Below are 25,755 nucleotides of genomic sequence, written 5' to 3'. Positions count from 1 at the left end.
ACGGGGCCCAGGGAGGGCAGAGGAAGGTGAGGGCTCAGATGTGGTTGTAGACGTCATCATGTTTCTCTCCGTGTTCAAAACCATTGACGTTTTCCTGGCTCTGACATATTAGGCTTCTCCAGAGAAACAGACCCATAGGATATGTATAAATACATACATGAGATTTATTAAAGGAGTGGCTCGTGTAGTTGTGGAGCTGAGAAGTCCTGTGATCTGCTGTCTGCAGGCTGGAGAACCAGGAAAGCCTGTGGTGTAATTCAGTCCGAGTCCGAAGGCCTGGCAGTCGGCTGATGGTGTAAGTCTTGAACTGAGTGTGAAATCCAGAGAATCGGGAGTGCCGATGTGATGTCCAAGAGCAGGATAAGATGGGTGTCTCAGCTCCAGTGGAGAGCATGAATTTACCCTTCCTCTGACTTTCTGTGCCATCCTGGCCCTCAACTGATTGGGTGATGCCCATTCATCTTCTCCAGAAGCACCAGCTGTCTGAGCATCCTGTAGCCCCGTCAAGTTGATATGTAAAATTAACCATCACATGGGGCGCCTGGGTGGCTCAGTCGGTTGAGCATCTGACTTCGACTCAGGTCATGATCTCGCAGTCCGTGAGTTCAAGCCCCGCGTCAGGCTCTGTGCCGACAGCTCAGAGCCTGGAGCCTGCTTCCGATCCTGTGTCTCCCTCTCTCTCTGCCCCTCCCCCACTCTCACTTTGTCTCACTCTGTCAAAACTAAATGTAAAAAAAAAAAAAAATTAACCATCACAACAGATTAATTTTGGTAAAAACTCATGCATGTACTTCTGGACTCCCCTCTCCCTGTCTACCATGGGCACTGTAGGGAAGGCCAGGCTCTGACAGCATAAAGGAAGAGAGCGAGGTAAAGGCTGTTTATAAGGATGGTTGGAAGAGAGACACATTTACAGCTGGTGGATGAGTGTGGTTTGGGCCTACATGATTGTAGAATTCTCCAGCTACTCAGAATAGAGGAAGTTTTCTGTATGCTGTTGTTTGTTGTATCCCCTCCCCCTCTGTGAAGAGGACTAAAAACACATTTTGGATGAGACATGAGCAGGTCAGACCTAAGACCTAAAGACAGTGAGAAGTGGAAGGCAGCAAATGGCTGGGGTGTTGGACTAGTTGCGCTGTTTTGTGATTCTGGACACATGAGGAATTGTGGTTTAGGGAGAAGATAGGAACATAGGAGACGGGGGGTGCGGGGGCGGGTGGCAGAGTCCTGAGTTCTTGTTCTGAATCGATCACTAATTTATCGTCACCAGAATTGAATCTGGAGCATGCCATTTGGATGTGGAAGCTTCGATTGTTTAGAAAACAATGAGGTTGGTTCCCACACATGGGTTTGACATGGAATTTTCCTCAGTCTGAGGCAAAATTGACAGAACAAAAATGACTCTGGTCGGCTTGTCATGAAGCTAAGGGTACTCAGCGTGATGGATTCTCCTTTATGCTAGGATTGAGTATGTCCTAGTTTTTGGTGTTAAATTCCTTTCTCTTATGAAGCGATGGTGACAGTAGATGGTGGTTGGATTGTTTTATCTTTTAATGACTTGGCAAGATGAAAATTGGCAACATTGTTTTAATCCTTGAAATTCTTCTTGAAATTCTAACGGCACACACAATCCATAATATTCAGAGCAGATAACCTTTAAAGTTGCTTTCAGCTCTGACAGTTGGGGATTCTAACCTTTTCTTGCCACTTGTGACCGCGAGGTGACAAACTCAAGTGTCAGTTGATGTTTGCATCCTGAAACAGACTGTGTTTTGGCCTGGAAAAATCACAGTGCCAGTACGTAAGTGTTACAGATGCTTCAACTTTTCCTTCAACTGACACAGAACGTGAAGCAGTACTTTATTTTTTTTAATGTTTATTTATTTATTTTTGAGAGAGAGAGCATGCACATGAGTGCGGGAGCAGGGAAGGGTCAGAGAGAGAGAGAGAGAGAGAGAGAGAGAGAGAGAGAGAGAGAGAGTCCCAAGCAGGTTCCAGGGCTGTCAGTGTGCAGCCCGATGTGAGCCTGGAACCCACAAATTGTTGAGATCATACCTGAACCTAAGTCAAGAGGCAGACACTTAACCAACCTAGCCACCCAGGTGGTTGAACTATTACATTAAATCTCAATTTGACCAAAGACTAGAACTGAAATAGTGGAGAAACACTGGCAGACATTGCTAATGGCAGTGTGAATTGGCCTAGTGGAGGGATCAGCAAACTTTCTGTGAAGGACCAGACAGTAAATATTTTAAGCTTTACAGGTCACATTGAAGTCTCTGTCACAGATTCTTCTCCTCTTCCCCTCCTCTTTCTTTTTTTAAAAAACTCTTTAAAAATGCAAAAAACATTAAAAATTTTTTTAATATATATTTATTTTGAGAGAGAGAGAAAGAGAGAGAGGGGGTGGGGAGGGGCAGAGAAGAGAGGAAACACAGAATCTGAGGCAGGCTCCAGGCCTGCTGTCAGCACAGAGCCCGATATGGGGCTCAAACTCATGACCTGAGCTGAAGTCGGATGCCCAACCGACTGGAGCCACCCAGGCACCCCAAAAATGCAAAAACATTTTTAGCTGATGGGCTGGATTTGACCTGTGGATAATTTGCCAATCCCTGATCTTGTGTATCTGGAAGGTGGTTTGATGTTATCTGAGTTACAAATGCACAGTTTTCCATAGACTGAGCGATCCCTTGCTGGAATTTATCGTACAGATAGGCTTACATCTGTGAAAAATGGCCCATGTACAAAGTTACTAATAATAGCATTGTTTGAGATACCAAAACACTGGAAGCAACCTAAATATCCATTGATAGGAACTGGTTCAATAACAACATGTCCACATAGAGTATGATAGAGTCTTTTAAAAGAACAAGGCAGCTCTATATGGAATAATGCCTCAGATATACCATTAAGACAGAGAATAGCAAAGTGCAAAACAGTGTTTTTAGAACAATGCCATTTATTAGTGTAAAAAGAAAAATGTGTGTGCATGCCTGTGGTTACACACGTACACACAAGTGCTTGCACTTATTATACCTATAGAATACTAGTAACTATGGTTATCATTGAGGAGGGTAATTTGAGTATTTTAGGAATAAGGATGATAGGGAACTTTTAACTTTATATTATTTGTAGCTTATGAGTTTAATGTCATGTGCATGTATCAGCTACTCAAAAAATTGAATTTTTAAAAAAGAACTGCAATGGAGAAAGTAACGATAATTCTCAATATGAGTGAATTCAAAGATATTGTTACTTGAAATGGATTTAAATCTTTCTTTAATCACAAGTGAACCCACGCTGCCCTGACATGTACACATCTGGTTCTCTTCACACAAAGGCACTTTGACAGAATAATAATCCTTTTTCAGCTTTTGATAATCGAAGATGGTAGAATACCCATCTCTAGAAGTTGGGTTTAAGGTTCTGCTGTTGATATTGTTCCTTCTGATTTTTAAAATTGTGAGCAAGGGCACCTGGGTGGCTCAGTTGCTAAAGCGTTGACTTCAGCTCAGGTCATGATCTCACAGTCTGTGAGTTCGAGCCCCACGTCGGGCTCTATGCTGACAGTTTGGAGCCTGGAGCCTGCTTCGGATTCTGTATCTCCCTCTCTCTCTGCCCCACCCCTGCTTGCACTCTGTCTCTTTTTCTTTCTTAAAAATAAATAAACATCACAAAAATGTTTTAAACTGTAAGCAGCCATACTATAAGGTGACCTGAAGAATGATGCAAAGTTTAGCTTGGTAATAAAATAATTTCCATAGCCATGGAGTATTGGTGCTAGAAGGTTCATTGAGACTTGTCCAACCCCTTGGGTTTTTATTTTTATTTTATTTTTATCAGTGTCTTAAGAGGTATAGAGCCTGCCCAAGGGGAGGCACCTGGTGATGGTAAAACCTTTAACTCAGACTTACCCCAACCTCACATATACTGTTGACATACAGAAGGCTCTAATGGGTGTTATTGTGTATAGTCTCATCCTCTATTTTGCTATATTCCTGACTCACTAAAAGGCAGAGATGTGGAACAAGGTTTCCGAACCATCACTCTCCCCTGAGTCATACCCAGCCATATCTCTGTAGTTGGCCATGGAGTCTCTCTTCTCCCTTTTCCCTCCCCTCTCACCTGAGACATGTTTAAATGGCTCCCTTAGCAATTCTTGCTCCTTACCCTGACCATAAGACCCATGGGCTTCCTTGGGTCCCCTAAATCAAAACAACCAGCTGACTCCAGGGTGATAATTACAGTAGGGTAAGTGATCCTAGCCAAGATCAGCAGAGCCATGTAACTGACCACCACGCCTAACAGTAAGAGCTGTAAGCATCTACTGTTGTATGCCAGGGACATCTTTACCTTGCTTTCTGTGCAGCATTATTGTGCAAATATATGCACATGGGTATGGGGGGAAACAGACAAGTGGTTGGCTTTGTGTTTAGAAATGGAAAAACCAAGATTTTCTTTCCCTTCCTATGTAACACTGTTTGAAAAGATGGAGAAGTGTTTCTGGAACAAAGTAGAACAAAGCAAAACAACGAAGTCAGGGCTAAGTAGTCCCAGCCTCAGGAAAGTATTGTAGAGTTGATGCAGGAGTACAAAGGGTAAGTGATCCCTTAGGCAGGGCTATATCTAGCCTGTGCTGAAGAAATGTTAGTGCATTGTAATGCAAGTATTTCAAAGACGGCCCTGCTTTCCTTCTCTATAAACTGTTTAACTTAATCTGTTGGAATTTCCCCCCTCTTACCATGAGATAATGAGTTGGTATTGGAATTTTACTAAAGAACTTACTTAAATTTCCAAATAATCAGGTAATTCCCATGTATGTAATTGCTATCACACTGAAGTAGAAGAGCTACCCTAGTCATGTGATTTTAAAAACCTGATGAAGCATTTGAAAAAAATTAAAAAGAGACTCTAATGGAATCATTCAGGGTGTTGGGATAACATTTTTTTCCAGGAATATAATCATGTTTTTTAGGAAGTCTATAAGTAAACCCTATAGTCAGTTGTCCCAGTAAGATAAACTTTAGTATACCCACTCTTAATTTAAAAAATAAAACTCTTGGGGTGCCTGGGTGGCTCAGTCGGTTAAGCGTCCGACTTTGGCTCGGGTCATGATCTCGTGGTCTGTGAGTTCGAGCCCCGCGTCGGGCTCTGTGCTGACAGCTCAGAGCCTGGAGCCTGTTTCGGATTCTGTGTCTCCCGCTCTCTCTGACCCTCCCCCATTCATGCTCTGTCTCTCTCTGTCTCAAAAATAAAAAAACGTTAAAAAAATTTTTAATTTAAAAAATAAAATTCTTAGGAAAGTAGAATATTTCTTTAGCATGATGATTAAAGTGTATTGTAAACAAAAAAAAGTGTGTATGTGTATCCACAGCATGTACATATATTTTAAACCAGCCTCTAACATCATACTTAGTAGGAAACACTAGAGATTTCCATTAAAAAAAAAACCCTTAAAATAATACTCATTATTGTTCTGGCATTGCTTGCCAGCACAATAAAGCATGAAACGTGTATTTAAAGTGTAGCTGGTTATAGGAAGAAAAACAGGTTTTTAAAATAACATAATTACATACCAGTAAAAAATAAGTATGATTACTGGGTATTGGCCCAAAGGATACGAAAATACTGATTGGAAGGGATATGTGTGCCCCGATGTTTAGAGCAATATTATCAACAGTAGCCAAATTATATAAAGAGCAATGTCCATTGACTGACAAATGGATAAAGAAATATCCGTTTGTGAATATCCAAAAGTGATACGTATATATATTCATACACACAGTTGTGTATACAATGGAATATTATTCAGCCATCAAAAAAAATGAAATCTTGCTATTTGCAATGATGTGGATGGAGCTAGAGAGTATTATGCTAAGTGAAGTAAGTCAGAAGGACAAATACCATATGATTTAATTCATATGTGGAATTTAAGAAACAAAACAGATGAACTTAGGAGGGATAAAAAAAAAGAGAGGCAAACTATAAAGCAGGCTTTTAACTATAGAGAACAAACTGAGGGTTGTTGGAAGGGAAGTGGGCAGGGGGATGGGATAAATGGGTGATGGCTATTAAAGAGGGCACTTGTGATGAGGGCTGGGTATTGTATGTAAGTGTTGAATCACTAAATCCTACTCCTGAAACTAATATTACACTAAATGTCAACCGGAATTTAAATAAAAACTGGGAAGAAAAAAAAAACAAGTCTGGTAACACTCCTAGAATTTATGGGAGCTCAACTTGTGGGTATATACATGAGGAACAATAGTTGTGTACTAGCAATAATCTGTTAGCTATAATGGGAAAGATGCTTCCATTCTTAATAGCAACAGAAAGCATAAGACCTATAGAAAAACTCTTACAACACATTGTAAAAGGAATTTACTAGCAGGTAGTTTTTAATTTGAACAAATGAAAACTACATCATGTTTCTGGATATTAGAATAGTGAATATTTTACATTTGTTCTTTTTCTCCAGTTAATTCATAGATTTTATATAAAACCGATAGGGTGCTGAAAAAGAGGTTCAGTCCTACAGTCTTTCAATTTGGTAATGTGTGAGTTGATAGCCTTTAAAGAGTCTCTATTGTTTTGGCCTCAAGTAATGGAAAACCTGGCTAACCATGGTATAAACAAGAAGAGGCTTAGGTTTATTTATTTTATTTTAATTCTAGTGTAGTTAACATACAGTGTTATATTAGTTCCAGGTGTACAATATAGTGACTCAGCCGTTCCGTATATTACTCAGTGTTCATCAAGATAAGTGTTAAGAGTTTGTTTTTTGGTGTCCTTCTCCCCCCCCTTTTTTTTTGTAATGTTTATTTATTTTTGAGAGAGCATGAACAGGGGAGGGGCAGAGAGAGAGGGGGACACAGGATCCGAAGCAGGCTCTACGCTGACAGCAATGGGCTTGATGTGGGGCTCGAACTCATCAACTATGAGATCATGATCTGAGCTGAAGTCAGAACGCTCAGCTGACTGAGCCACACAGGTGCCCCTGCTCATTTGTTTTGTTTCTTAAATTCCACATAGGAGTGAAATCTTAGGGGATTTGTCTTTCTCTGACTGGCTTACTTCGTTTAGCATTATACTCTATTGCCCCATCCATGTTGTTGCAGATGACAAGATTTCATTCTTTTTTATGGCTGAATAATATTATCTTGTGTATGTATCTATGCATGTGTGTGTAAACCATGTCTTCTTTATCCGTTCATCTATCAGTGGACACTTGGGCTGCTTCCACAATTTGACCACCGTAAGTAGTGCTGCAGTAAACATAGTGATGCATATTGAAACAGGATGCTGCCGAGAAAACCACCAGACGCCGAGTAGAAGCGAGGCAAGATTTTATTCACGGCCGGGCCAAACCTGATCTCCTGATCTTATGGAGAAAAGTGCAGAGAATGGCTCCGAACAAAGGCAGCAGTGAGCTTATATGGATTTTAGCAAGTCAGAATATGTCATTATTTGGTTAACCAATTACAATTTACAGCATTTCATGGTAGCCAATTATATGGTGACACACAGACATTAGTTTTGGTGGGAACCTATCAATTTAAAGGTCTTTGTCCTAAGAGGGTTTAAAATGACCAATCATAGTTAGACACCTGAGATTCCGTAGGGCCGCGACTACGTGACTTTTTACATGTTGTTCTTGCCTAGGCCAGATCTTGGTAGAAGGGGTGGGGGAGCGTTTTGCATCCTAAGTTACCTATTTAGAAGCAGGCGAGGTCACAGAAGCGATATAGGGTGGTTAGTAATTTCCGATAACCCTAATAGGGAACTACATAAGCCTTTTATCTCAACTATTCATGAAAGGTGAGTTTAAGCCGAACTTATATACAATAAGCTTTCTATATCTTATAAGTTGGCCTATTACACATATATCCTTTAGAATTAGTGTTTTTCTATTCTTTGGGTAAATATCCAGTAGTAGAATTACTGGATCATAGGGTAGTTCCATTTTTAATTTAAAAAAAAAATTTTTTTTTTAACGTTTATTTATTTTTGAGACAGAGAGAGACAGAGCATGAGCAGGGGAGGGGCAGAGAGAGAGGTGCTCCAGGCTCTGAGCTGTCAGCACAGAGCCCGACGCGGGGCTCGAACTCACAAACTGTGAGATCATGACCTGAGCTGAAGTCAGACGCTTAACCAACTGAGCCACCCAGACGCCCCATAAGAAACTTAGTTCTAATAGACTATTGACAGTGATCCAGGATCTTCAGCACACAAAAAAAGTGATGTTTACCTGACTATAGATCTTCTTTTTTAGAAATGTTTTTAAAGTTTATTTATTTTGAGAGAGAGAGAGAGAGCAGGGGAGGGACAGAGAGAGAAGGAGAGAGAGAATCCCGAGAAGGGTCCATGCTGACAGCATGGAGCTGGACGCATGGGGCTCAAATCCCACGAATAGTGAGGTCATGGCCCAAGCTGAAATCAACAGATGCTGAACTGACTGAGCCACCCAGGCACCTCCTACTGTAGATCTTCTTAAAATCAACTTGTCTCCAGGGCAGACAGGAGACATATGATTATTCCATCTTCTGGCAATAGATTGAGTTTAGTCTTCTGCAAATTCCCTTACCTGAAGGCAAGTGCAATGTGACTTGAGGCCGGATAAGGTATGGAGTAAAGGTGTGGGAGGGTGTAGGGTGCTTCCGGAGAGTTCAGAGGCTTAACACCACCACAAAGGACACAGGTTCTTTCCTTTTCCTGCTCTGCCATCCTCAGTGTGTTGGCTCTTCTCCACAGGCTTGGCTGCTGGTGGTCACAAGATGGCTGCATTAGTTTCACGTAACATATCCTCACACATGAATATTTAAAGTTGGGAATAGGAACCATCCTTTCCTGCACAGGTATCTTTTATAAGGAAAACCTTTCTCAAAGCTTCCCCCAAAACTTTTCCTTGTGTCTCATGGTACGAAATATTCCATTCAAAAACCAGTGGTGGGCTGGATTTGGCCTGCAGGTTAGACTAATCAAGAGTCTCTTTCCTTTGCTGGAGAGAGGCCCCACCCTGAGCACAGGTAGAGAATATGGTGAACAGCTGAGCAAAATGGGTCTCTGCCAACGAGAGAGGGTGTGTGTGTGTGTGTGTGTGTGTGTGTGTGTATGTGTATGCGCATGTGTGCCCATGACTATGATGGGACTGGCTTTGAGTAGGTGACCAGTGGTCCATACTCCTTGACTCGAGAATTTTAGAAGTTTTAGAAGTTTATTCTAAAGAAATAATCGTAAGTAAGGATGCCTGACTGGCTCAGTCAGTAGAGCATGTGATTCTTGATCTCAAGGTCATGAGTTCAAGCCCCACGTTGGGGATAGAGTTTACTTAAAAAATAAAAAAATAAAAAATAAACAACTGTAGAAGTGGATAAAGCTTTCAGTACTCAAATGAGCAATATATTTACAGTAACAAAAAATACCTTCATTAGTAATATAAAAACGACAAAAATATATGGTACAAATTTAAATTATTATACATTCATGATAATGTGAAATCATCAAAAATCATGTTTTCACAGCACTAAAAAAAAATATAGAATGTTTGCAAGGGGTAAGCAAGATATAGAATTAGAACTAAACTGGTCCCATTTTCATTTACTCATACATGCTGAAGATTGGGAAGAAATACACCAGAGTACTGGTTTTCTTCTAGTGGTGAATTATGGGTAATTTTCTCCTTTTCTGTATTGGCTGAGCTTTCTACAATAAGTGTGCAGTACTTTTAAGATCAGAAAAATTAATAGCATTGAAGTCACACGTTTGCATTGAATCAGATTTTTTTAATAGTTGTTTTTTTTTTGTTTATTTTGTGTGTGTGTGAGAGAGAGCAAGAGAGAGCAAGCGAGAGAGTGCTCATTTGCAGGGGAGGGGCAGAGAGAGAGAGACAGAGAGAAAGAGAGGGAGAAAGAGAATCCCAAGCAGGCTCTGCACTGTCAGCTCAGAGCCTGATGCAGGGCTTGAACCCACCAACTGTGAGATCATGACCTGAGCCAAAATCAAGAGTCAGACACTTAACCGATTGAGCCACTGAGGCACTTTTTCTGTGTAACAAACTACCCCTCAAGTTTAGTGATTTATTTGCTTAGCTCATGATCTGACAGATCAACAGTTTGGGCTAGGCTGGGGTGGGCTCTTCTTGGCTGAGGTTGTTCATGTATCTGAGTCAACTGCTGGGTTGGCTGGGGGCTAGGTGGGGGGGCCTCATCTTTAAGCCTCTGATTTTCTTGTCCTATAGCAGACCAGCCCTGGATTGGTTTCATGGCTGTAGAGCAGGGTTCCAATGGAGTGAGCAGAAGTAAACAAATCCCTTTGGGCCTCGGTTCAGAATTGGCACACTGTCAATTCTGCCTTATTCTGTTCGTCAGAGCAAGTTACAAGGCCAGCCAGTTCCAAGGGGTAGGGAAGTAACACTCTCCACCCCTGTGCCCTTGATGGAAGAAGCCATACAATCATGTTGAATAAAGGACGTGGATATAAGAGAGGTGCACCATTTGGAGCCACTTTTGCAAAGCAATCTGTTGCTGCATCTTAAAAAATGAAGGAAAACAAAACAAAACAAAAAAACTCTACCTCCAAATCACAGAAATAGAACTATGAAGTAAAATGCAAACATTTAGGTGATGAGAACTTTTAAATGTTTTCCTTGAAGGTTATTGGATAGATTTTATCTTGTCACTCATGGATGGTTGAGAGTCTAGTGACAACTTATCTTTTGAGGTAGAAGTAGGCATTTAAATCAAGCTGTTTTTAGAAAGAGACGGGGGAAAGCAAAGTTTTCTCTATAAATGAATTAATATTGATGCACACTCCGAATTTGTCCTTTGGGTGTATTCCTGTGTAGGTCTTAAGCAAAGTGTGGAGTGATGGGCCAGAAAGAGCAGACTGGAATCTCCCCATACTCAGAGACTTATCACTCTGTTTCCATCTTGCTCCTCATATAAATGGAATTTAGAAGAAGAGGTCTTTACTTAAGACAACTGAGTAATTATGATCATACATGCCATTCCTTCTTGATGTGCAATTGTCATGGCAGTAGCATTAGTAAGTGGTTGATAACCGAAAGATCCTGTGATGCTTCTCAAACTGGGGGCGATGGGCACACTTAGGGGTTTTGTGGGGACCTGAAGAAGCCTTAGTGTAAGCATGATGCATCTTCCTGGAGCATCACTTTTGTTTTGTTTCATTTTAAAACTTTTTATTTTGAAGTAATAGAATCTCACAGAAAAGTTGGAAATACAATTTAGAGAATTCTTGTATATCTTTCACTTGCCTTCCCCTAATATTAACATTTTACATAACCACGGCACATTTTTCAAAAGTAAGAAATTTATATCGGTATAATTGTTAACTTTAGTTATTAACTACAGACTTTATTCAGTTTTCCCTGGTTTTCTACTACTATTCTGTTGCGGGATCTAGTTCATGTTGCACTTAGTTATCATCCCTTCTTATACTCCTCCAACTTACGACAGTTTTATCTTGCGTTATGTGACCTTGACACTTTTGAAGAGTAGTGATTATGTGCTTTGTAGAATGTCTATTGATTTGGGTCTCACTAGTCTGTGATTAAACAGGTTATGGATTTTTGGGAAGAGCATAGTAGGGGTGATACGCCCTTGTCATCATGCCATATCAGGGAATACATGATGTCAGCATGACTTAACCACTGATGATATTAACTTTGATCCCTTGGTTATGGGGTCTACCAGGTTTCACTACTGTAAACTTACTAGTTTTTCCTTTCTGTGATCTATTCACTAGAAGAGAATCACTGAGGGTGCCTGGGCGGCTCAGCGGGTTGAGTGTCCGACTCTTGATTTCGGCTCAGGTCTTGATCCCGGGGTCCTTGAGTCAAGCCCTGCATCGGGCTCCTGCTTAAGATCCATCCATCCTCCCTTCTTCTCTCCCTCTCTTTCTCTCTCCTTCCCTCAACTCCTTTCCCTTGCTTGTGCATGCACCTTTTCTCTCTCTCTCTTTCTTTCACATTAAAAAAAAAAAAAAAAATCACTGAGTCCAGCCCACACTGAAGGGGAGGGAGGGAATTTAAGTTCCACCTCCTGGAGGGAAGAGTATCAAAGGATATGTGGGCATATCTTAAAACCACCACAGTGATTGGTATTTTTATTCATATTTATTAATATTTTGGGGAAGATTTCTTTTAGACTATGCAAATATCCATAAATGATCACCCATAGGTCATCATAGGTCCTAATAGTCCACTATTGCAGGGTCACTTTTTGTATTGAGATGTTTCTTTTTTTTTTTCTTAAATTTATTTTGAGAGAGACAGAGATAGTGCAAGGGGGGGGAGGGTAGAAAGAGAGGGGAGAGAGAATCCCAAGCAGGCTCCGCACTTCTAATGCAGAGCCTGACATGGGGCTCGATCCCACAAAACCGTAAGATCATGACCTTAGCCGAAACCCAAGAGTCAGACGCTTAACTTGACTGAGCCACCCAAGTGCCCCTATATTGAGATATTTCTGTTGTAATTACCCCTTATGAGAAGGGCAGAGTCACTCCTGTCCATTACGCCTGAATTTGATTTAGCCTTCTGGGTTATTTTATGTGTTGACATCTGTCCAGGAGGCGCCTGTAGATTGGATTGGGGCTTTCCCAGTGAACAGTGGGGAGTGCAGTCCAGTTCGCAGGCAGCAGTGAGTGCCGGGACAGCAACAGTTGTTCCCAACAGCTCCCTCCTTGCCCTGGTTCTGTTAGTACAAAGATTTATCACCTTGGCAAGACCCTGAACAGACCTTGGGCTAGTGTGTATTCTCATCTGACTTTGATAGGCGGAGACGCATCGTCCTCTTTTTTCTGCCTCATTTTCCTCATCTCTGAAATAGGGGAACTGGTTTGGTGACCTGGATGAACCTTAACATGCTATGATCCTAGGTTACTGTTCAAAAAAGACAACTGGTGGGAAAGATACAGAGGTGCTGGGCGGGGGGGGAGGGGGGGGGCAGTGGGAAGGGTGCTTATTCCCACAGCGTTGGGGGCTTGTCAGAGGAGAGAGGGACCTTGAACCAAATGAAGCTGGGAGGGTCCTCTTGCTGCTCTGCCATCTCTTCTGTGTGTTCTGTTTTGTCTCTTCTGCTTTACTGTCATGTTTCTGCCCCTTCATATGAGCTACAAGGAGTCTCTGCAAAAGAGGTAAGTCGAAAACCCACACTAGAATTGGGGACTGAAGACAAGCCAGGGAGATTTCCAGAGAAAGATGCCACAGTTACCTCAGCCTTCTTAGACCCCACGGTGAGTTCTTTCTGGGCCCTGGTTTGTGTCTGTCAGTAGTCTGGGGTTGGCAGGTCTCTTTCCTCCATCTGGATGCTGAAAAGAAGGAAATTCTTGGTCTTTCCTGGGATCAGGCGATGATTTCAGACTTGGAGAGTGGCTCAGAGCACCAAACCCAGATGGTGTATCCCAGCCTTGCTCCCAGTGGGGACCCACGGTTCCTTTTTTTCCAGCCATTTTGATCTTTGCTTTTTATTTTGGTGACTGTTCTGTGTTAGCCAGGGAAAGCAAGTGGGTTGCTGATAAGCTTTCTCCAGGATTCTCTTTTGGCCTTTTTTCTAGGTCTTCATAATCTCTCTCATGTAAATGAGGGACTGAGGAAATCATGACTCTCCTTTTCTGTTTAAAATTCGTTCCTGCCCCTCCCGACCAGCTACTTTCCAGCATCACCTTCCATATTTGCATAGTGGTTTGAGGTTTCCCCCTACTCCCCCTCTCTTGGTCTCCCCTCCCAAACACTGCTTCTAAGGGATTCCACCTATCCCATTGCATCTGCTTATAATAGCCCTTCAGCCATTTGAGACCTGGCTTGTTATCAAGTTTCTTCTTTAAAAATAATCTTTACTGGTGCCTGGCTGGCTTAGTCAGTAGAAAGTGCGACTCTTGATCTCAGGGTTGTGAGTTCAAGCCCCACATGGGATATACAGATTACTAAAACAGATAAACTTTAAAAAAAATTAAAAAATAAAAATAATCTTTAAAACATACATTTATTTTGACTTCCGAAGTAATACACATCTGCTGCGTAAGACTTTGGAAATAGAGAAGACAGTAAGGGCCATCCATGTCCCACTGCCCAGATAGTTGTTGCTAACATGTCATTTGTTGTTTTCACTTTCTTTTTGGAGAATACGTATGTGTGCGGATATGATTATTTAACATCATTGGAGTCGTATTGTACCTAACGTTTTATAACCTGTTCTTGTTTCACTGTTCCACTAGCCACGGTTAAGATGACTTTTGGTGTATGTTTACATTTTTTAAGTTAAATGGTGCTCTACCTACTTAGTGACCACACACTTTCTGTCTTTTCTCATGTAATCCCCAATGTTTTCACTCTCCTTTCCCCTCTGTTTTAGGGTGATGGTGATGATGATGAGTTATCTAGTATTTACATCAGACACTATTCTGGAGATTATATTGGTACATTCATTCTCAGAGTAGTCTACAGGGTTGGTGCCTTTATTAGCCCCTTGTGATGGATCAGGAAAGCAAGGTTTAGGAACTTGCTTGAAGCCTCACACTTTTGGAAGGGACAGAACTGAATTTGAACCTTGTTATTGGTTCAGAATCCATATTCCTAATTCCCTTGACATTTCCCTTGTGAGCACTTAAGTTCCGGGTCAGGGACATACTCTTTATGAAGAAAGTGGATTATAATCTGAACAATGTACTTTCCAGTTTTTATGGATAAAGCTGATTGTTAAGTGTTGTCTCGGCCCCTTCCATTCTCTGTGACCTGTGGTAAGTTATTTCAGCTTTCTCAGCTCCTGTGGGCCTTCTCAGCTCTCAAGTTCTATGCCTTTATTGTGGAAAAACGCAAAACAGAGGCAGCATTCAGGGACAGACCCGGAAGGACAAGAACATTATTATCCACTCAGATCTCAGGAGCACTTACATTTGGCCCCAGCAGACATTCCTGTGAGGAAGTTGTTTAACTTCTCCCTATTTTACTGAGGAGGAGGTAGATAGTGACCAGGAGAAGTCCCCACAGAGACTGTGAGGTTTTCGTGGGTGCTAAAAGAGGTCCTTGTGATAGGCAAATCCCATGACATACTTCCTTTTAATATTTTGAGATTTGGGGCTCTTGTGCCTAACCAACAAGTGTGGAGACCAAAGCACACGTGCTCCTCACTAGTGCACAGTGTTGCTGTCTCTTCCCAGATGTTTTTGGAGATGTGTGGCTAGAAGGAGCTATTGGAAGATTTGGGCTCTTCGGCGGGCAGTGTGTGTGGCTGGGCTGGTGGGGTGGCCTGGGCAAGCCCGAGGTCACTGCTGCACTTTCCCTGACGTTGGTAAGGAGGTGTGGTCCGCTTGGAACCGCAGATACTTCTCCAGGCTCCTGTTCCACCACCCTTGCTCGGCAAAAGGGAAAGGAGAACCGGATGTTTTGTCCTACAGAGGAGAGAGTTCACTCCTGTGCAGTTTCTCTTCCTTTTTCATGTAGACTTAAAGAAAAAAAAAGGGGGTTCCTGAACTTGGTTGGCTTCCAGCTATATCACAGCCCCTTACTTTGCTCCGTGGGTGTTGGTGATCCTCTGGTACAGAGACTGGTGGTACTCATGTTCCTCTGCCAGCTCCCCCTGGCAGCTTCATTTTCTAGTGTTCTTTCCCCCTGTTTGCCAGCCATCTCTGAGGAGATGTGGACATTTTCTTCTTCATTCAGTTCTCCTAGAAACAACAAAAGCATACCTATTAAAAAAAAATTTTTTTTTCTGGGGCACCTGGGTGGCTCAGTCGGTTAGGTGTCCGACTTCAGCTCAGGTCATGATCTCACAGCTGGTGGGTTCGAGCCCCACATCGGGCTCTGTGCTGCCAGCTCTGAGCCTGGAGCCTGCCAGATTCTGTGTCTCCCTCTCTCTCTGCCCCTAAACCACTCGCATTCTGTCTCTGTCTCTCTCAAAAATAAATAAACATTTTTTAAAAATTAAAAAAAATTTTTTTTCTATTGTTGACTTGGGAAATATCCCCTGTTGCTTTTGCCAGGGGATAGGGCAGCCTTTGTTCTATCCAGTGAGATATTTGGGGGCCTTATTTCAAAGTCTAAGTCCCTGGGATAACAAGTGGTGGTGACAGTGAACCCTGTTTATGTTTGGGCATTGGGAGTCTGAACTAAATTGAGTAGAGCAGTAATGAAGCACTAAATGTACACGGAAAACATTTGTGTCAGTCACATTTTCAGGCTTCCTTTGGGAACTGGGGTTGTAACAACAGTAATGATGCCATGTTGTTGATAAAACAGTAACATTGGCATTTGTTGAGTACTCACCACGTGCTAGATAGCCTGCTGATTTAGACATCTCTGAGGTGTGTGTGTGAATTGTGTTTTGCAGGAATGAGAAACTGAGGCTCAGATTAAGTCACTTGCTCCAGGTCACCTAGAAGCAGGAGAACTGGGCTTTAGACTCAGGTGAGCCCACAGTCCCCACCTTCAACCTGGCACATTATAAGAGAATCTGGGCATTTATAGCTTCACATTTTGAGATACCTGAAGAAATTGTATTGATAAATAGAAGAAAAAATGTGTTTTTCCTCTCCATTATGTTTCTTTGAACTGAATAGGACTTATGTAATGAATATGATTAAAGGGGCATGGGATTTAAGCAGGCATTTCTCCAAAGAAGATAAGTAAATGGTCAGTAAACACAAGAAGTGATGTTCAGCATCACTGGTTGTTAGGAAAATGCGTATGAACCCATACTGAGATATTATTTCCTACCATCAGGAATGGCTAAGATGAAAAAGACAGGCAACTGCAAGTGTTGGTGAGGTTGCACGGAAGTTTGAGCCCTCATACCTTGCTGTTGTGGTTGTTGAATGGTGCAGTCACTTTGCTAACAGTTTGGCACTTCCTCAAAATACCAAACATAGAGTTACTGTGTGATCTGGTATTCCACTCCTAGACCAAAAAGAGCTGGACACCCAAAAATGTGTGCAGGTTATTTGTCTTTTTATTATTATGTTGTAAGAGTTTTTTAAAAAACACAGTGTAGATACGAGTCCCTTGTCAGATACGTGATTGGCCGGTATTTCCTCTCATTCTCTGGATTATCTTTTCATTTCGTTGCTGGTGTCCTTTGGTGCCCCAAAGTTTTTAATTCTGATGAAGTCTATTTTATCTGTTTTTTTCTGTCGTCACATGTGCTTTTAGTTCTGCGTGTTTTTGAAGTGCTAAAAATATTAGCTTATTTTTTATTCCAGACCAGTTGATTGCTGTAATATACAAGAGGAGCTAGCTGTGAGTAATTGAATAATTCATGGCCCTTGTTAGAGAAGAATAGCAAGCCCACACAACTATGAGGTTCAGTGATATCAATGGTTTTCTTTCCTCATCTTTGTATTCCCCCCTCCCAAGCACTTAGCATGCTGTTGTGCATATAACAGAGGCTCAAAAAATACTTGTTGACTAAATCTGGAAGGGAGAATTGATTTTTGCTGTATTTTGTTTGGGCTTTAAAAATAGTTCTGAGTTCAAATCTCAGCTTCACTTGCTGTGTGGCTTTTCCTAAGCATTTAACCTTAGTGAACTTCAGTCACCACACCAGGAGAAGAGAGGCAGTAATGTTTGCCTTGGAAGATGGTTGTAAACGATTGCATGTAAAAACCTGCATACATGTAGAGATTCCACAAATAGCAGTTCCTGTTTATATCAATTAGTTGAATCTCTATCTCAGTTTCCCCATTTAGTAAGATGGGAGTGATGCTTGTCTTAAATCTAGTATACTTAGAGATTCATGAGATAATAGACTTGATTCTTCCCTACTTCTTTGATAAGGCAAATAGTCCGTTTCCCAGGACTTCCGGAGAACCTTTCTTGGTCCCCAACCATCTCCATTTTTGTGGAATTCATGTTGTTGGAATATTAAATGTATGAGCTAGTTGCACTACCAAATACAGAAGCCACAGGCTACATGTGATTATTTAAGCTAAAATGAATTAAAATAAAAAAATTTAGTTCCTCAGTTAAACTGGTTACATTTCAAGTGCTGGATAGCCACATGTGGCTCGTGGCTACCATGTTAAACGCTGTTTGTACAGAACATTTTCATTGTCACTGAAGGTTCAGTTGGACAGTGCTGGAACAAAATGGGCACTTTTATATGACTTTCTGTTCAACTGCAGAGCCTGTGGAATAAAGCTTTTCTATAACCTCAGCTAAGCAGCCCCTTCCCAGCTCCTCTCCTGCCCTACTTAGGGGACCCAGGCTTAAGATTCTGAGTGGTTTTGAATCCTGGGAAACAACTACATAACCCAAGATGGCTTTATTCTGTGTTCTTATTATTTCAGGAATTTCAGCTTCCCCTCTGCTGATGCTGTGCCTTCGTACATTTGGTCATTAGGAAGGGTACAAGTGGAGCCATTTTGGGCAGTTATGGTTGGGTGAATACCACTGTGGCCTGAGGGGTGGCAAGATGTTTCCCCAAATCCCTAATTTTCTGTGATGTATCGGGTGCTAGAAAAAAAAAAAGGGAACCCTATAATATAAACAGATATTTCGGATTCTGGAATTTTTTTCCAGACAAAGTTTGACAAAGAATCCTGAATATTCCTCTCCGTTTGTCACCCCACTAAACTAACATCAGTAGATTTCTTCCTGATGACTTTGGACATACTCTGATCAGGTTGCCATGCACGTGCAGTCTTCTCTTTGACTTAAAAATTAACAGTAGGAGAGGGGCACCTGGGTGGCTCAGTCAGTTAAGTGTTTGACTCTTGGGTTCAGCTTAGGTTATGATCTCACAGTTCATGAAATCAAGCCCCTTGGTGAGCTCTGTGCTGTGTGGAGCCTGCTTGGGATTCTCTTTATCCCTCTCTTTCCCTCCCTCCCTCCCTCCCTCCCTCTCTGCCCCTTCCCTGCTCTGTTGAAATAAATAAACAAAAAAAACCCACAAAAAACAGGAGAATTAAATTCATTTTGTTGACAGGTTTGCTCTTACATCTTCTTCCTTTCTCTTAATCTACAAATCTTTTTAAAAAAATAATTTTTAATGTTTATTTATTTTTGAGAGAGAGTGGCAGAGCGTGAGTGGGAGAGGGGCAGAGAGAGGAGACACAGAATCCAAAGCAGGCCCCAGTCTCTGAGCTGTCAGCACAGAGCCTGATGTGGGGCTTGAACCGATGAACCGTGAGATCATGACCTGAGCCGAAGACGGATGCTTAACCGACTGAGCCCCATTATTCTACACATCTTCTAAAATCACTTCTTTTATGAGAATGGCTTCTCGTAAACCATTCCTATAATTTATACCTTCCCAGATCAATCCTGAGGATAGTTTCTTTTTGACTTGATCCAAAATGTGAAATCATGCAACGAATGAGGGGCCGTGTGTATGGATGGGGTTAACATTCTTCTCCATCTGCTTTTAAGTGAGTGTTGGCTTTGCCTGGCCAGGTGAATGAGCCCACAGTCATTCCTCAGTGGAATGAAGTGATTAATTTTAGGCTGTTTCAGCATTTCCAAAACCTGGATTCTAGTAATGTTCCTTGGAAAAGGGGGTCTGTGGTTTCCGTCGGCACTGTAGCTTTCCAGGAGGAGAAGCTCACCAGACCCTAAAACCCTTATGTGGCCCGGCATCCTGTGGTTTTGTGGCCTGTAGGTCACCCATTAGGGAACTGCTGGGCTGGAGGATGGTATCTGATAGACAGGAAAACACCCACTGTGGGAGAGTGCAAATGGAGCAGTCTTGAGCATACTTCTGCTTTTCGTTTCTCACTTGTTTCTCAGTTTTTGTTTCTCACTGATTATTTTTAACCCAGAGCGTGGTCGTTTGAAGCTCTCATAAACTCTTGGGCCCTTATCAGATAAAGGTGCCCCAAATCTTATGGAATCAGGAACATCATCTGGCATGAAGAGAAGGTAAAAATTGCTGTCTTTTTTTTTTTTTTTTCCTTTTTTAAAGGAGCCTTTTAGTGAAGTTGCTAATTCATTTCTCTCTGGCGTACATTTCGGGTCTACTAAATCTATGTTTCTGCTTCAAGGTACAATCACATTCTAAGAAATAAGCAACTTATAGGCAATTCCTCTGTGATGAGGATCTGGTAATGGCTTTTAGAAGACATCTGAAGCTCTGAGGACAAATTTTGTTGTCAGGACCATGGATTATATGTGTGTCTTGCTTCTATTAATACTTTTTTGAGCAGATTAAGTAAATGAACTTCTATTTAACTTGGTCTAATAGTGTTAGCCAGGCTAGTGCCTGATAACAACAGCAACAATAATAGCTAACGTTTCATAAGTAGTCACCATCTGACAGGCCCTGTTCTGAGGATATAAATATGGTAACTCATTTAATCTTCACAAAAATGCAGTGAGGTAGCTGTTATTTTCCTCACTTTAAAATGGGAAAATACTGTAGGCACTTTATAATAGTGAAGGCGAGTATTAAGTATTGGGTCTGTATTCATACCAATGAAAATAACAAAGCATACTGTATAGTACATTTTCTTCAATTTTGAGATCGTGCTAATTTTCATAAAATCCCAAGTGGTGTGTGGCACATAATTGATTTTGCAATGAATACGTTCTTTTTTTTTTTTTTTAAGTTTATTTATTTATTTTGGGAGAAGGAGAGTACTGACATGTGCACGTGAAGGGGGGAAGGGTAGAGAGAGAGGGAGGGAGGGAGAGAAGCCCAAGCAAGCTCCACACTGTCTGTGGAGCCTGATTCAGGGCTTGAATTATGAACCGTACAATCATGACCTGAGCTGAAATCAAGAGTCCTATGCTTAGCTGACTGAACCACCCCACAGTTAATTTGTTCTGAAGATACCTGTCATACATTTTATAGCTTCTAATTTGGAATTTTTAGATGTCAGCCGATGCTATAAAAATGGAATTTACTTAACGTGTTTTTTTCAACAGACTGTTCTCGGGCCAGTTTCTGTGTTTAATGACTGAGCCCCCAACCCTGTTCTCATAGAGATGTTATCACTTGGGGAGGAGGTGTAATCCTCCCAACAGTTGTCATTTCTTAGGCCATGACAGGGAAGGTGGTTTCTTGCGTTTTATTTCATTTTATTTCATTTTATTTTATTTTATTTTATTTTATTTATTAATGTTTATTTTTGAGACAGAGAGAGACAGAGCATGAACGGGGGAGGGTCAGAGAGAGGGAGACACAGAATCTGAAGCAGGCTCCAGGCTCTGAGCTGTCGGCACAGGGCCCGACACGGGGCTCGAACTCACGGAGCGCGAGATCATGACCTGAGCCGAAGTCGGCCGCCCAACCGACTGAGCCACCCAGGCGCCCCTTGCATTTTATTTAAAAAAAAAAAAAAAGTCTAACCGAAAAGGTCTGTAGGCTGCGGTGGGACAAGAAGCTGGGGAGATGCCACATGTCTTGGATGATTTTTTTCTCCCCAGCTTTATTGAGATATTGATATACATGTAAATTTAAGGTGTACAGTGTGATGATTTGATAAGTGTATGTATTGTAAAATAACTACCAAAATAAGGTTAGTTAGCACCTTGATCCCCTTACACAGTTACTTTTTTGCGTGTGTGGTGATAACATTTAAGATCTACTCTTGGGGCACCTGGGTGGCTCAGTTGGTTAAGCATCTGACTTCGGCTCAGGTCTTGATCTCCTAGTTTGTGAGTTTGAACCCCACATCTGGCTCTGTTGCTGACATCTCAGAGCCTGGAGCCTGCTTCAGATTCTCTATTTCTCTCTCTCTCTGCCACTCCCCCTCTCGTGCTCTTTCTCAAAAATAAATCAACATTAAAAAAATCTACTTGGGGCCCCTGGGTGGCTCAGTCAGTTAAGTGTCCCACTTCAGCTCAGGTCATGATCTTGCAGCCTGTGAGTTTGAGCCCGGTGTCAGGCTCTGTGCTGACAGCTCGGAGTCTGGAGCCTGCTTCACATTCTATGTCTCCCTCTCTCTCTGCCCCTCCCCCACTCACACTTTTTCTCTCAGAAAAATGAATAAACCTTAAAAAAAAAATCTACTCTCAGCAACTGTCAAGCATATAATCCATTAGTGTTAGACACAGTCACTGTGCTGTACCTTAGATCCCCAGAACTTACACATCTTACAGCTAGAAGTGTGTGCCCTTTGATCAACCTCTCCCCAATTCCCCACTCTCTGGCAGTCACCGTTCTACTCTCTTTTCCTATGACTTTGGCTTTTTTTAGATTCTACGTGTAAGTGAGAACACACTTGGTCTTTTTCTGACTTCTTTCTCCTAGCATAATGGGTCCATCAGATGACTTTTGAGTTGCTCTGCAGCCCTTGCTTGATTCCTCCCAAAGCAGTCAGCCTCAGGTCATAGCTTCATGCTACTCTTGAACTCAGGCTTCTGGCTGCTGGGGAGAGGGACTATCAGGGAGAGGGAATCACATGCTGCGAAAGGAGCCACCAGCATTGCCTTAATAAAGGGTCAGATGTACTGTTCCTAATGCAAATGAAAAGAAGAAAGTCAAGGTGTGGGGAGAATGCTCTTATGAAAAATGAGGCCTTGCTTCCCTTGGTTGAATCAGCTTTAAAGGAAAACAGGAGGAGAGAAGGGGAGGAGGCAAGAGTCTCCCTGGGAGATTCTGCACAAAGGTACATTTCAAGTTGGTAAGCAGGGCCCTGGGCTGTTGGAGAAGCCAAATCTAGCAGCCACCCCAGACGTTCACTATCACCTGGAACCTGCTTCCCCTGACCCCCACTCCCCAAATCTGCCTTGCTGCTTAGTGTGCTGTGATAATGAAATATTCTTTTGTTGGGTTGTGTGACTTGACAGATAGTGATGCTCTCTCAGTAAAATGATGGGCTGGAAGGATGTTGGGAAGCTTTTCCTTTTTATTTCTTTTTTTTTTTTTTCCAGTAACGTATATTGAGTTCTTCGTATGTGCCAGGTGTTGCTCTAAGCATTTTCACATCCTTGCCTTATCGAAGCATCTACACAGCCCTATGAGGTGACACTTTACTGTCCCACTTAACAGACTAGGAAACCGACCCTCAGCTTGAATGACTTGTCTGAACCAAGGCTCACATCAGGAAGTCGGCTTTTGGAGGACAGTGGTTTTAGCTTCTGCCTCAGGCAGGAATCCAGTTAAATCATCCTGGGAAGATGGAGATCTTTTTTTTTTTTTTAAGAAAAAAAATATATAGGTACACAGCTCTAATTAAACAAAGAAACAAAATATCATCTTTATTGTTGGAGAAATTATGTGATTGTTTCCGGACCTGACCAAGAGACTGCGAGTCACGTTTGGTTTCTGGGTCTCTGGCCTGGGTGTTGGGGTGAGAAGCAACTAGAGACCTAAGGAATTAACTTGCATGGTCTTTACGTTTAGGCCAGGAGACCTGGCATGAGTAAAATGTGATATGATAATATGGTCCCAAATCAGAGGGGCCTGGAGTGACTCAAGATAAGAACGATACACCCCTTCCTGCCTCCACCCTTCCTCACGCTTCAGCGAACCATCACTTTCCCTATTAGAATGTAAATTCCGATTTTTGTCCGTTTTGTTTATTCCTGTATTTCCAGTGCTTGGCACATTAAAGCTACTCAGTATTTGTTGGGAAAAAATGAGTTAATAATGTATAAATCCCATGGCTAAACATTTTGGCTCTCTGGGTAGCAACATGACAGTTTATCTCCTGTCACATATCCTGTGGTAGCAGCAGTGACGACACAGGCTTTCCAACCAAAATGCACAACCCCAGATTGTTAGGAGGCGAGGTCCTCACCGTCCACCCTGCACCAGCCAGCCGTTCTGGCACCGTGGGCTGCCCTTCCCTCCCCACAGCTGCGCAGGGCTGAGGAGTGGCGGCAGTGGCTGGTTCACCCACCCTGCTCGCCTAGAAAAGGTCAGCAGCCTGTGCCCCACTTGTCATACGCGTCTGTCAGGCTCCAGGGTTCCCAGGTAGTTGGTTCTAGTCACCTCCTTCCATGTTGGTGGAGGGACGACTCCTAGAGCTTCCTGCTGTGCCATTTTGCATGAGGTCACTCCCCAAAGCCTTGTTTTTAAACGGGAAAAACTTGGTCTGTATGGAGAAGGAGCGTCCACAGGGAGGAGGAGTGCCAGCCAAAAGTTCCCTTCCTTCCACGTCTGCCCTCAAGGAGCTCACTGGAGGGGGCCAAGAGGCACGTAAGATAGAAAACTTAACAATTGCGCAAAAGTGCTGGAAATGCTGTGGCAGAGGCAAGAACAAAATGCCAGGGGACAGAGAGGGAGGGGTTCAGGACTCTTGTGACAACTTCACGAATAAGGGAGCACTTTATGTGGCCAGGAATATCAAAGTGCTTTGTAAGCCGAAGGTCCAGACAGGGTAGTAAATGCAGGCACCTTTACTCGCGGCTTCCTTTATGGCACGCCTCCTCTCCTCGCTGTCCCCACTCTTCCTCATATCTTAGTCATGCCTGGAGCTCACTCCAGTCACGCTGTCAACTCACAGTCATCCTCACTGTCTTTGAAACCATCTCTGGTTTGCTTCATTGTTGTGTCTCTGAAGCCTTCCCTGCCACCCCATTCAAAGTGGCACGTCTTTGTCCTCTTACCTTGCTTTATTTTCATTCATAGTCGTGCACTCTCTGGCATTATGTTTATGAATGGACAAGTGGTATTTATTGGTACATGTATTCATTTATTCAACGGGTACTGATTGAACCACCCCCATGTGTTAGGCACTGCTCTAGGTGCTGGATAAATGGACAAGACAAAATCCTTGATTTCATAGGGTTTACATTCTAGTGTGGAGAGACAAACCAAAACCAAATGAACAAGTAATTTCTGGTAGTGCTAAGTATATGAAGAAAATCAAATAGGGCAGTTAGGTAGAGTGACTGGTTCCTGGGGGAGAGCCACTTTCAATTTGGAGATCAGGAACAGCCTGTCTGTGGAGATAATACTTGGATCGAGACTTGAATGGTAAGAAGAGGCCAGATGTTATGGTGTGAATTATGTCCCGTAAGAAAATCATGTTGAAGTTCTAGCCCCCAGTACCTGAGGATGTGACTTTATTTGGGGATAGGGTAGTGGCAGATGAAACTAGTCAAGATGAGGTCATACTGGAGTAGGATAGGCCTCTAATCCAATGTGAGTGGTACCCTTATTAAAAAGGAGATATTGGGGCGCCTGAGTGGCACAGTTGGTTAGGTGTCCGACTCTTGATTTTGGCTCAGGTCATGATCTCACAGTTGGTGAGTTTGAGCCCTGTGTTGGGCTCTATGTTGACAGCGTGAGGCCTGCTTCTGATTCTCTCTCTCTCTGCCCCTCCCCCACTCATGTTTGCTGTCTCTCAAATAAACTTTAAAAAAATTTAAAAAAGAAATCTAGAGACAGACAGGGATGATGCCACGTGATGATGATGGCAGAGATCTATAAGCCAATGGATTCCAAAGATTGCCAGCAAACAACTGGAAGGTAGGAGGGCAGGATGGAACAGAGTCTCTCTCATAGCCCTCAAAGAGACACTGTGACCTTGGACTTTGAGCCTTCAGAAATTTGAGACAATAAATTTCTGTTGTTGAAGCCACCCAGTTTGTGATAGTTTTTGACAACAGCCTTAGGAACTTCATATACCAGTGTATGGATCTTGGAGTATACTGTTTCCAGGAGAGGAAATAGCAAGTGCAAAAGCCCCATGGCAGGAATTCTGTTAACCAGCTAGCTCACTGTAGTGTAATTATTTGTTTTCATATGTGCTCTCCTACCTTAGACCGTGAGCTCCTCAAGAATAAAGATGGTGTCTTATTGGTTATTATTCCCCTGTGCCTACCAGAACTTAGAAAAGCAGGAAGTAGTGTGCCTC

At 42.4% G+C, this 25,755-nt stretch overlaps 1 protein-coding gene across 2 annotated transcripts in view; it reads left to right on the top strand.

The window, feature by feature from the left end:
* TMCC3 (transmembrane and coiled-coil domain family 3) overlaps positions 1-25,755 on the top strand; it is a 287,838-nt gene that overhangs the window by 23,363 nt on the left and 238,720 nt on the right. The window contains exon 1 of one of the 2 annotated variants that reach the window (XM_042992907.1): positions 16,360-16,420. The exons of the other annotated variant lie outside the window; for it this stretch is intronic. The gene's annotated coding sequence lies outside the window, so the exon portion shown is untranslated. Of the gene's footprint in view, positions 1-16,359; positions 16,421-25,755 lie in introns of those variants that run through there. 2 annotated transcript variants of the gene reach the window in all.

This window comes from Panthera tigris, chromosome B4 (assembly GCF_018350195.1).
Source record: "Panthera tigris isolate Pti1 chromosome B4, P.tigris_Pti1_mat1.1, whole genome shotgun sequence".
Lineage (NCBI taxonomy): Eukaryota > Metazoa > Chordata > Mammalia > Carnivora > Felidae > Panthera > Panthera tigris.
The sequence above is the reverse complement of the archived record's forward strand: the minus strand, read 5'-3'. Positions and strand labels throughout refer to the sequence as shown.